Genomic DNA, 12,052 nt, shown 5'->3' on the forward strand with positions numbered 1-12,052 from the left:
CGAAACCATTTCTTGTATTCCTGGAGATCCGTAACTCCGATTGCACTGAGATTTTAACACATTTTTTTTTCAGATATAAGCTTCCTTGCTTCTGAAGTAGAGCTCCAACCGACGTACGAGGTGGGCACAACCCACCACCGCGCACCTGGCCCCTGGGGCGCGCCCTGGTGTCTCTTGGTCACTGTGGGCCTCCGTTTGCATTGATTCCAAGTCCCAAAACCACATTATTCCAAAATAATTCTCCGTAATTTTTTATCGTGTTTGGACTCCGTTTGATATGGATTTTCTGCGAAACAGAAAACATGCAAAAAACAGGAACTAGCACTGGGCACTGGATCAATAGGTTAGTCCAAATAAATCATATGAAATGTTGCGAAAAGTATGTGAAAGTTTTATAATATTAGCATGGAACAATCAAAAATTATAGATACGACGGAAACGTATCAGTCAACAAGGAGCCAACCCTTGGCATTTCCCTTGAGAGGTCCAAGGTGTACACACGCGGGGGGTGGCAGTTTCGGATCTGCTGCCTCACCTCTCCCTCGTCGGCGTAGCGCGGATGCCAGAGTTGGCCCCTCCCACACAACACGGACACTGGAGTTAGCCCTTCCCGGCTCGCCCTCCGCTCTCACGTCATCTTGTGTCCCTGCCGGTCGCTGCTCCGCAAGAGGAACGGTGGGTGCTAGTGCCCGCCACACCGGCCCGGCCGCGCATGCCGGCATCGAGGCGCGTGCCGCCTGCCGCGAGAGGCTACAAGCAAGGGAGAGGGAAGAGGCGGAGGAATTTGTGCGCCGCCTCCACGGGCTGCCAGTGGAGCCCTGTGAGGACGACCGGCTCCTCGCTTGGGTCTACCACCTATCCCTTACGAAGGCGGTGACAAACGCTCGGCGGCTCCGCCGAAAGAGTGCCAAGGCGCTCCGGAGCGCGAGGTGGCAGAGGCAGCGGCTGAGGCAGCTCGGGTGGCGAAGCTCAAGCGGCGGCAGGACAGGGTCGTCCGACGGCTCAAAGGGCTCATCGTTCTCTTTGACTCCTTGTGCGATGATTACGACGACCACGACGCCTCCTCCTCCGACTTGGACGATACACCACCAGCCGTGGGCTGCCGGTGGAGCCCTGTGAGGACGAGCGGCTCCTCTCTTGGGTCTACCGTCGGTCGCTTACGAAGGCAGTGATGAACGCTCGGAGGCTCCGTCGAAAGAGCGCCAAGGCGCTCTAGAGCGCGAGGTGGCAGAGGCAGCGGCCAAGGCAGCTCGGGTGGCGAAGCTCAAGCGGCGGCAGGACAGGGTCGTCCGATGGATCAAAGGGCTCATCGTCCTCTTTGACTCCTCGTGCGGCGATGATGACGACCACGACGCCTCCTCCGATGACTTGGACGATACACCACCAACCGTGGACGCCTACAACTGCGTCGTTGGCCGGAAGGGCAAAGGGTCGGTGAGAAAGTGGTCAAGATTCGCCGTATCCACATTTAATTTCAAGTTTTTAGTAATGTAGTTTAAACTTGTCCATCGTTTATGTGCATTGTGTGAACTTTGGCGATGTTTTGGACATCCGTAGGTGATCTTTTGGTGAACGGAATGTTTATTTCTATGTCCGTTTTATGATCTACTGAAAGGATCGAGAAGAGGTGTCTAGAGAGGGGTGAATAGTCTCTTAGCAAGAAAAGTTACAGTTTTTAATTTCTTTAAGTTGAAGTGGAGTTTTGGCACAAGTTTAAACATTCACAATACACATCAAGCAAGCATGACAAGAGTATATGAGCAGCGGAAAGTAAATCATGCAAGTTGCAAGAATGTAAAGGGATGGGATTGGTGTGTGCAAACGCAATTGGAGACACGAAGATTTTTGGCGTGGTTCTGATAGGTGGTGCTATCGTACATCCACGTTGATGGAGACTTCAACCCACGAAGGGTAAGGTTTGCGCGAGTCCACAGAGGTCTCCACCCACGAAGGGTCCACGAAGAAACAACCTTGTTTATCCCATCATGGCCATCGCCCACGAAGGACTTGCCTCACTAGGGTAGATCTTCACGAAGTAGGCGATCTCCTTGCCTGTAGAAACTCCTTGGTTCAACTCCACAATCTTTAGGGAGGCTCCCAAGTGACACCTAACCAATCTAGGAGACACCACTCTCCAAAAGGTAATAGATGGTGTGTTGATGATGAACTCCTTGCTCTTGTGCTTCAAATGATAGTCTCCCCAACACTCAACTCTCTCTCATAGGATTGGATTTGGCAGAAAGATGATTTGAGTGGAAAGCAACTTGGGGAAGGCTAGAGATCATGATTTATGTGGTTGGAATGGAATATCTTGACCTCAACACAAGTGTAGGTGGTTCTCTCTCAGAAAATGTATGTTGGAAATGTAGGCATATTCTGATGGCTCTCTCCACGAATGAAGAGCGGGTGGAGGGGTATATATAGCCTCCACACAAAATCTAACCATTACACACAAATCACCAAACTAGGTGGGACCAAATCATAAAACTCGGTCGGACCGATTTGGTTCATAATGTGACCGTTAGGCATTTCGGTGGGACTGATATGATCAACTCGGTGGGACCGATGTGCTAGGGTTAGGGTAAAGCCTTATCTCGGTTGGACCAATTACACAAACTCGGTGGGACCGATTTGGGTAATAAGCAAAACAGAGAGTTGGCCAAGAAAACTCGGTGGGACCGATTTCACATTTCGGTGAGACCGAAATTAATGCAATATGCAACAGAGAGTTTGCAAGCCCATCTCGGTGAGACCGAGATCCCATCGGTGAGACCGAATTGATTAGGGTTTCTGGCAGTGGCTATGTCAAGAGAACTCGGTGGCACCGGATAGAAAGTTTCATTGGGGCCGAGTTTGACTTTTGGTTTGGGACAAATGTGGATGTGAGAGAGTGGTTGAGGACTTTGGAGCATATCACTAAGCACTTTGAGCAAGCAAGCTGAGGGAGTCCTGGATTAGGGGGTGTCCGGATGGCCGGACTATACCTTCAGCCGGACTCCTGGACTATGAAGATACAAGATTGAAGACTTCGTCCCGTGTTCGAAAGGGACTTTCCTTGGCGTGGAAGGCAAGCTTGGCGATACGGATATGTGGATCTCCTACCATTGTAACCGACTTTGTGTAACCCTAACCCTCTCCGGTGTCTATATAAACCGGAGGGTTTTAGTCCGTAGGAAAACATACAGAACAACAATCATACCATAGGCTAGCTTCTAGGGTTTAGCCTCTCCGATCTCGTGGTAGATCTACTCTTGTACTACCCATATCATCAATATTAATCAAGCAGGACGTAGGGTTTTACCTCCATCAAGAGGGCCCGAACCTGGGTAAAACTTCGTGTCCCTTGCCTCCTGTTACCATCCGGCCTAGACGCACAGTTCGGGACCCCCTACCCGAGATCCACCGGTTTTGACACCGACATTGGTGCTTTCATGGAGAGTTCCTCTGTGTCGTCGCTGTTAGGCTTGATGGCTCCTACGATCATCAATAGCGATGTAGTCCAGGGTGAGACCTTCCTCCCCGGACAGATCTTCGTCTTCGGCGGCTTCGTACTACGGGCCAATTCACTTGGCCATCTGGAGCAGATCGAAAGCTATGCCCCTGGCCGTCAGGTTAGATTTGGAAGTTTAAACTACACGGCTGACATCCGCGGGGACTTGATCCTCGACGGATTTGAGCCACTGCCGAGCGCACTGCACTGTCACGACGAGCATGATCTAGCTCTGCCACCGAACAGTGCCCTGGAGGCCGCACCCGCATCGGCTTCGACCCTTAATTCGGAGCCAACTGCGTCGATCGAGGATGGGTGGTTGGACGCCGCCTCAGGGGCTGCGATCCCAATGGCGATCGAGCCGAACACCAGCCCCGCACTCCGCGAGACTCGTGACTCCAAGGAGCCGGACTCCTCTCCGAACTCTGAACCCTCCGCGCCTCTACCGGTCGAATCCGATTGGGCGCTGATCATGGAGTTTACTGCCGCGGACATCTTTCAGCACTCGCCTTTCGGCGATATTCTGAAGACACTAAAGTCTCTCTCTTTATCAGGAGAGTCCTAGCCGGACTACGGTCAGCAAGTTTGGGATACGGACGATGAAGAAATTCAAAGCTCACCCACCACCCACTTTGTAGCCAATGTCGACGATTTAACCGACATGCTCGACTTCGACTCCGAAGACATCGACGGTATGGATGCCGATGCAGGAGACGATGAAGAACCAGCGCCTATTGGGCCCTGGAAAGCCACCTCGTCATATGACATATACATGGTGGACACCCCAAAAGAAGGAGATGGCAATGGAACAGTGGAGGATGACCCCTCCAAGAAACAGCCTAAGCGCCGGCGTCAGCGGCGCCGCTCAAAATCCCGCCAAAGCAAATACGGTGATTCCAGCACGGGAGATAATAATACTCCGAAGAGTGCTGAAGAAAACCCCCTCCAGCAAGATTCAGCACAAGAGGATGGAGAAGCCAGCCCTCATGAGAGAGCGGCAGACAGAGAGGTCGAGGACGATAATTATATGCCTCCCTCCAAAGACGAGGCAAGCCTCGACGACGACGAATTCGTCGTGCCAGAGGATCCCGTCGAGCAAGAGCGTTTTCAACGCAGGCTTATGGCCACAGCAAGAAGCCTCAAGAAAAAACAGCAAGAGCTTAGAGCTGATCAAGATTTGCTAGTCGACAGATGGACTGAAGTCCTTGCGGCCGAAGAGCATAAACTCAAACGCCCCTCCAAGAGCTACCCAAAGCGCAAGTTGCTACCCTGATTAGAGGAGGAAGCACTTAAACCTACATCACCAGCACTTGATACGGCCGACCAGCCACCTCGTGGCCGCGACAGAGAGGCCTCTCGGCCCTCCACTCAAGCCGCACCCTGTACCAAGACATGCGAAAATGCGCCAGACCTGCGAGATATGTTGGAGGACAAGGCAAGGCAAACAAGATCGATCTACGGATCGCGTGGGCGCCCCACGACTCGAGACGATAACCGTCACGCCGGACACAAATCCGGTAGGGCCGAACACAGTAGACAAAGCTCATTGGAGCTACGTCGTGATATAGCCCAGTACAGAGGCGCCGCACACCCACTATGCTTCATAGACGAAGTAATGGATCATCAAATCCCCAAGGGTTTCAAACCCGTAAACATCGAATCATATGATGGCACAACAGATCCCACGGTATGGATCGAGGATTATCTCCTTCATATCCACATGGCCCGCGGCGATGATCTCCACGCCATCAAATACCTCCCACTCAAGCTTAAAGGACCAGCTCGGCATTGGCTTAACAGCTTGCCAGCAGGATCAATCAGTTGTTGGGAGGACCTGGAAGCCGCATTCCTTGACAATTTCCAGGCACTTATGTGCGACCACCAGACGCCGATGACCTAAGCCACGTAATTCAGCAGCCAGAGGAATCGGCCAGGCAATTCTGCACACGGTTCCTAACAAAGAAAAATCAAATAGTCGACTGTCCGGACGCAGAGGCCCTAGCAGCCTTCAAGCACAATATTCGTGACGAGTGGCTTGCCCGGCACCTTGGACAGGAAAAGCCGAAATCTATGGCAGCACTCACGACACTCATGACCCGCTTTTGCGCGGGAGAAGACAGTTGGCTTGCTCGTAGCAACAATATGACCAAGAACCCCGGTAATTCAGATACCAGGGACAGTAGTGGCAGGTCGCGTCGCAACAAGAAGAGGCGCCGCATTAACGGCGACAATGCCGAGGATACGACAGTTAATGCCGAATTCAGAGGCTATAAATCCGGTCAGCGGAAAAAGCCATTCAAAAGAAATCCTAGGGGCCCGTCCAGTTTGGACCGAATACTCGACCGCTTGTGCCAGATACATGGCACCCCCGAAAAGCCGGCCAATCACACCAACAGGGATTGTTGGGTGTTCAAGCAGGCAGGCAAGTTAAATGCCGAAAATAAAGACAAGGGGCTGCATAGCGATGACGACGAAGAGCCCCGGCCGCCGAACAACAGTGGGCAGAAGGGTTTTCCCCCACAAGTGCGGACGGTGAACATGATATACGCAACCCACATCCCCAAGAGGGAACAGAAGCGCGCGTTAAGGGACGTATACGCGGTAGAGCCAGTCGCCCCAAAGTTCAACCCATGGTCCTCCTGCCCGATCACCTTTGATCGAAGGGACCATCCCACTAGCACCCATCATGGCGGATTCGCCGCATTGGTTCTAGACCCAATTATTGACGGATTTCATCTCACTAGAGTCCTTATGGACGGCGGCAGTAGTCTGAACCTGCTTTACCAGGATACAGTGCGGAAAATGGGCATAGATCCCTTGAGGATTAAGCCCACCAAAACGACCTTTAAAGGCGTAATACCAAGTGTAGAGGCCAACTATACAGGCTCAGTCACACTTGAAGTGGTCTTCGGATCTCTGGATAATTTCCGAAGCGAGGAGTTAATCTTCGACATAGTCCCATTCCGCAGTGGCTATCACGCACTGCTCGGGCGAACCACATTCGCCAAGTTCAATGCGGTACCGCACTACGCATACCTTAAGCTCAAGATGCCAGGCCCTCGAGGAGTAATTACGGTCAATGGAAACACCGAACACTCCCTCCGAACGGAGGAGCACACGGCAGCCCTTGCAGCGGAAGTACAAAGCAGCCTCTCCAGGCAGTTCTCTAGTCCGGCCATTAAACGTTTGGACACCGTCAAGCGCACCCGGAGTAACCTACAACAAGACCGCCTGGCACGTTCCGAGCAGGCGTAGCAATGCGGCCCCAACCCCAGCCCTCGCAAAAATGCGACACCAGTGCTTCGCGTACATAACTACGCTCTAGAAATACCATGGGTACAGGGGGAGGGGCACCATCACGGCACGCCCGAAACACGGCTTAAACCACACCAGGGGCTGCCGATTTTTTAATTTTCTCTTACTTTCAGGACTCCATTCTTCGGAAGGCCTGTTCGGCAGTTCAATTGCCGCACAAACAATGCAAGAACCAGGGAATCAGACAAGCCATGCCGCATTACGGAACTCCCAGGTGGTCTCTATCACGAGCAGTATACCTGTTTCGCATACCATTCCGCAGCCTGCCCCTGGAACGAACATGTTAAATAGTCCAACCTTTTGCTTATCGCATTATTTGTATCATTTTGCTTTGATCGCAGCCCTTTTTAATAAACAATGCATAGCTTTTGTCTATTTTTGCATTACTCTTTTTTTACAAATATATGTTCCTTAATGACATGTTGCACCCGTACACTTTGGTACGGCCAAAATACGCCAGGGGCTTTAGTACCCCTCAATATGGTGTGAGAAGTCCGAACACTTTAACAAGTGTGGCACCCCGGACTTATAGCATTATATGCATCGGCTCTGAATCATGTCTTGGGTCAATAGTTGGGTTTGCTCGGCTCCTATGTTTTGGTGCCTTATGTTCCGCTATGTCGGCTAAGGTAGCACTAGGAGAACTACTGCGATTGTGCCCCAGTTGAGTTGGGTCGAGCACCTCAGTAGAGAAAGCTAAAACTGACTGTCATGATGAAGCGAGAGCTGGTCGCTGTTCGAGAGGTTTTTCGAGTCCCTAAAGACTTATGCCGCTTAGAGCGAGGAGTCGGCTCTGTCCGGCCAAGGCGTGGATAGCGCCCCGAACTCGGTCTTCCGAATACCAGGGGCTTCGCCGAAATTTAAAATTATAGAATTCTATGGCTAAGTGAGAGTGTTCACGCATTATAGTCCGATTGCCTTGTTCGTTGTGCTGAGCGCCTCCCTCGAAGGACCCAAACATGGGAAAAAGAGCGCTCAGGTTTATACCCGAACACCCCAGCACTAGTGGCACGGGGGTAGAAGCCGACGACTCGCCATCTCTCATAATTGATAAACAGCCGCACAGAAGGTAATATTTTAAATTCCAACAACATTGCTTAGCGCATATGAATAAGTTTTCAGCGCACAGGACAAAACGAGCGAGTTTTACTCAAAAATTACATCCCTGGAACATTCATCCGCCATAAGGCGGGCACCCTTCAGAACATCCTTATAATAATTCTCGGGCTTGCGATGCTCTTTCCCCGGCGGTGGCCCGTCGTTCACAAGCTTCTCAGCATCCAGCTTGCCCCAGTGCACCTTAGCACGGGCAAGGGCCCTACGGGCACCTTCAATGCAGACGGAGCGCTTGATGACTTCGAGCATTGGACATGCCCCCACCAGCCGCTGCACCAGCCCGAAATAGCTCCCAGGCAGAGCCTCTCTAGGCCACAGCCGAACTATGAGGCCCTTCATGGCCTGTTCGGCCGCCTTGTGGAGCTCGACCAGTTGCTTCAGCTGGTCGCTCAGGGGCACGGGGTGTCCGGCCTCAGCATACTGAGACCAGAACACCTTCTCTGTCGAGCTGCCCTCCTCGGCTTGATAGAATGCGGTGGCATCGGACACGCTACGGGGAAGATCTGCGAATGCTCCTGGAGAGCTCCGGATTCGGGTAAGTAACAAGTACCTCACGTTTATGTGTTTGCTTTGCATAAAGAATGCCTTACCCGCCGCTATCTTTTTCACCGCATCCAACTCCTCGAGGGTCTTCTGGGATTCGGCCTTGGCAGACTTGGCATTTTCAATAGCCACCGTGAGCTCGAACGCTCGCGTCTTTGAGTCAAGCTCCAAACTCTCATGTTTTTTCATGAGAGCCTAGAGCTCTTGCCGCACCTTGCCAACCTGGGCCTCATACTTCTCCCGCTCAGTGCGCTCCGTGGCCGCCCTCTTCTCGGCCTCGAACAGCGCTTGCTTAAGGGTCGCCACCTCAGACGTGGCCCCTACAATAGCCACGATAATCCTGTCATTGTTTGCAATTGCACTTTTTATATATATTTAAACAAGGTATTTCTTACCTTCCTTGTCCTCGAGCTGCTTCTTGGCACGCCCGAGCTCTTTCTCGGACTGCTCGAGGTTCTGCTTTAGCGTGTCCACTTCCGCAGTCAGTGCGGCGGACGCCAGCAGAGAAGCCTGCATACGCATATTGACTCCTTTTCTTTAGACTCCTGCGAATTTTATTTGATCCTCTATTCGGCTTTTCTTCCCGAACGCCAAATAGAGCATCAGGGGCTACTGTCTATGCGGTAATATTATTTACACATTCTTTACTTACCTCAAAGCCTGTTAAAAGGCTTGCACAAGCTTCAGTCAGTCCGCTCTTGGTGGACTGAACCTTTTGGACCACCGCACTCATAATGGTGCGGTGCTCCTCGTTGATGGAGGCGCCTTTGAGCACCTCCAACAAATTGTCCGGCGCCTTCGGTTGGACGGAGGTCACCGGCACGGTGGGCTTGCTCCTCTTGGAAGGAGGTCGCCCGCCGGACTCTGGAACCTTTGAACGTTCCAGAGCAGTGTCCGGCCTAGAGCCGGACTTGGAGCCCTGGGGGGTTTTATCCCCTTTACTCCTGGAGTCCGGGAGGTCGCCTTGCGGCGCCTCCAGGACCACCTCCTCCTGGCTTGGAACCTATTGGGACAACACTTGGCGTCGTCCGTAGGGCGGGGGGAGGTAGCCGTCGGAAGCAAATTCACATCCGACGAGTCCAGTGAACCGCTCGACGACGCGTCGAGCCGGTCTTTGGGTGGGCTGCATAAACATATTTGACATAAGGGAAAGCTGTGCAATGAAGGAATACTATGAATCACTCTGGTATCCGGATACTTACGATTTCGCTAGGGGCTTGGCCCTGAGCGTCCACTCCTCTCCACCGTCGTCGGCATTGGTGGAGTAGTCCGAAGGAAGGATTTCCCCCTTCTTGGACCCTTCGGCCTCCCCAGTGAGGACGGCCTTCCTTTTCTTCTCTCCCCCCGCTGGAGGGGGAGAGGTCTCTTCTTCTTCCTCCTCGTCTTCACGGGAGGAATGCGCCTTGGAGCCGTCGGATGATGAACCCGACACCTCCTGGCGCCGGGCACTTTTTCGAGTCCCAGTGGCCTTCTTCATGGCCTTCTTCTCTGGCACCACATAGGGTGCCGGAACCAGCAGCTTCACCAAGCGGGCATCGGCTGGGTCTTCGGGCAAAGGAGCCGGATAGTCGATCTGTCCAGACTTCGCCTGCCAATCCTGTCAAAGGTAAGGGAGCTTAGATCCCGCATAGAGTTAAACTATGAAAAACTAATACCCTGTAAAAGGTACAAACAACTTACCGCGCTAGCGTGACGCTGCGCGCTGAATCCGCGATTCTCGGTAGCGGATGCGGGAGCCTCGGCGCCCTTGAAAAGCACCTTCCAGGCATCTTCGTACGTCGTGTCGAAGAGCCTGCTCAGAGTTCGGTGCTACGCCGGGTTGAACTCCCATAGATTGAAGGCCCGTTGTTGACACGGGAGGATCCGGCGGATGAGCATAACCTGGACTACGTTGACAAGCTTGAGCTGCTTGTTCACCAGGGTTTGGATGCATGTTTGCAGTCCAGTTACCTCTCCTTTGCTTCCCCACGACAGGCTCGTCTCTTTGCAAGACATGAGCCGCGTTGGGGGTCCAGACCAGAACTCGGGGGCTGCGACCCACTCAGGGTCATGCGGCTCGGTGATGTAAAACCACCCCGATTGCCACCCCTTCAGGGTCTCCACAAAGAAACCCTCGAGCCATAAGACGTTGGGCATCTTGCCCACCATGGCGCCTCCGCACTCCGCCTGGTTTCCGCGCACCACCTTCGGCTTGACATTGAAAGTCTTGAGCCATAGGCCGAAATGGGGACGGATGCGGAGGAAAGCCTCGCACACGACGATAAACGCCGAGATGTTGAGGATGAAGTTCGGGGCCAGATCATGGAAATCCAGGCCGTAGTAGAACATGAGTCCCCGGACGAATGGGTGGATAGGAAAGCCCAGTCCGCGGAGGAAGTGGGGACGGAACACTACCCTCTCATGGGGCCTTGGGGTGGGGAGGAGCTGCCCCTCTTCGGGAAGCCGGTACGCGATGTCGTTAGACAAGTATCCGGCCTTCCTCAGTTTTTTGATGTGTCCCTCCATGACGGAGGAGACCATCCACTTGCCTCCCGCTTCGGACATGGCTGGAGAAGGTTGAGGTGGGGAGTGCGGACTTGGGCGCTGGAGCTCGAGTGCGCGAAAATGGATAGGCAAAGGAGGAAGAAGGCGTAGGTGAAAAGGTGGATCCTTATCCCGTTATATGGGTGGACGCAACTACGTGTCTCCACCAGCCTGGTAAAACTCGTTTATCTCCAAGCGCCGTAATCAATGGCGCAGTTGGGTTACCCACGCCCGTATTGATGAGAATCCCGGAATAAGGAGACATGATCTCTGCTTCGACGAGACGTGCCAAGGAAACCGCCTCGCATGACACGCTGAGGTGGGACAATAAAACGATTCGAATAAAGGCTTGGCCGTGGTGCGATGTCACACTATGGAATACGTCAGCAGATTAGATTTGTGTAAATATTATTCTCTCTATGGCAATATGCGGAAACTTATTTTGCAGAGCCGTACACTATCTTTGTGTTCAAAATCTTCTATGAAGTACTTGGAGGAGGAACCCGCCTTGCAATGCCGAAGACAATCTGCGCGCCGGACTCGTCGTCATTGAAACCTGGTTCAGGGGCTACTGAGCGAGTCCTGGATTAGGGGGTGTCCGGATGGCCGGACTATACCTACAGCCGGACTCCTGGACTATGAAGATACAAGATTGAAGACTTCGTCCCGTGTCCAGAAGGGACTTTCCTTGGCGTGGAAGGCAAGCTTGGCGATACGGATATGTGGATCTCCTACCATTGTAACCGACTTTGTGTAACCCTAACCCTCTCCGGTGCTTATATAAACCGGAGGGTTTTAGTCCGTAGGACAACATACAGAACAACAATCATACCATAGGCTAGCTTCTAGGGTTTAGCCTCTCCGATCTCGTGGTAGATCTACTCTTGTACTACCCATATCATCAATATTAATCAAGCAGGATGTAGGGTTTTACCTCCATCAAGAGGGCCCGAACCTGGGTAAAACTTCGTGTCCCTTGCCTCCTGTTACCATCCGGCCTAGACACACAGTTCGGGACCCACTACCCGAGATCCGCCGGTTTTGACACCGACACAAGCCATTAAG

Source organism: Triticum urartu, chromosome 4A (genome assembly GCF_056163025.1).
Source record: "Triticum urartu cultivar PI428250 chromosome 4A, HENAU_Tu73, whole genome shotgun sequence".
In the NCBI taxonomy this organism is placed as follows: domain Eukaryota; kingdom Viridiplantae; phylum Streptophyta; class Magnoliopsida; order Poales; family Poaceae; genus Triticum; species Triticum urartu.